The sequence below is a fragment of the Sinocyclocheilus grahami genome, unplaced genomic scaffold (assembly GCF_001515645.1).
Source record: "Sinocyclocheilus grahami isolate Dianchi unplaced genomic scaffold, SAMN03320097.WGS_v1.1 scaffold181.1, whole genome shotgun sequence".
NCBI classification, from domain to species: domain Eukaryota; kingdom Metazoa; phylum Chordata; class Actinopteri; order Cypriniformes; family Cyprinidae; genus Sinocyclocheilus; species Sinocyclocheilus grahami.
Window position 1 is genome coordinate 1,447,771 of NW_015505360.1, and position 294 is coordinate 1,448,064.

The 294-nt window shown below is 34.0% G+C and overlaps 1 protein-coding gene across 2 annotated transcripts in view; it reads right to left on the reverse strand.

The window, feature by feature from the left end:
* Window positions 1-294, reverse strand: part of pus10 (pseudouridine synthase 10) — a 9,081-nt gene that overhangs the window by 4,271 nt on the left and 4,516 nt on the right. The gene's annotated exons all lie outside the window — the stretch shown is intronic.

Below are 294 nucleotides of genomic sequence, written 5' to 3' on the forward strand. Positions count from 1 at the left end.
ATATATATATATATATATAAATTAGGATTAGGCATAAAAAAATTGACATTTTAAAACATTCAAACAGAAAAAAAATATTTTAAATTGTAAATTCACACACACACACACACACACACACTATTTCTATACATGTATACTATTTATATAATAATACTAAGAATTATACATGTATATCAATCCTATATATATATGCACAATTGTTGAGTGGGGGTTCAATCTTCAACTGGCTGGCAGGAGCTGCCACTGACAGGTCATGTGAACTGCCAGTGGCTGGGGGGGGGGGGGCCGGTCGGT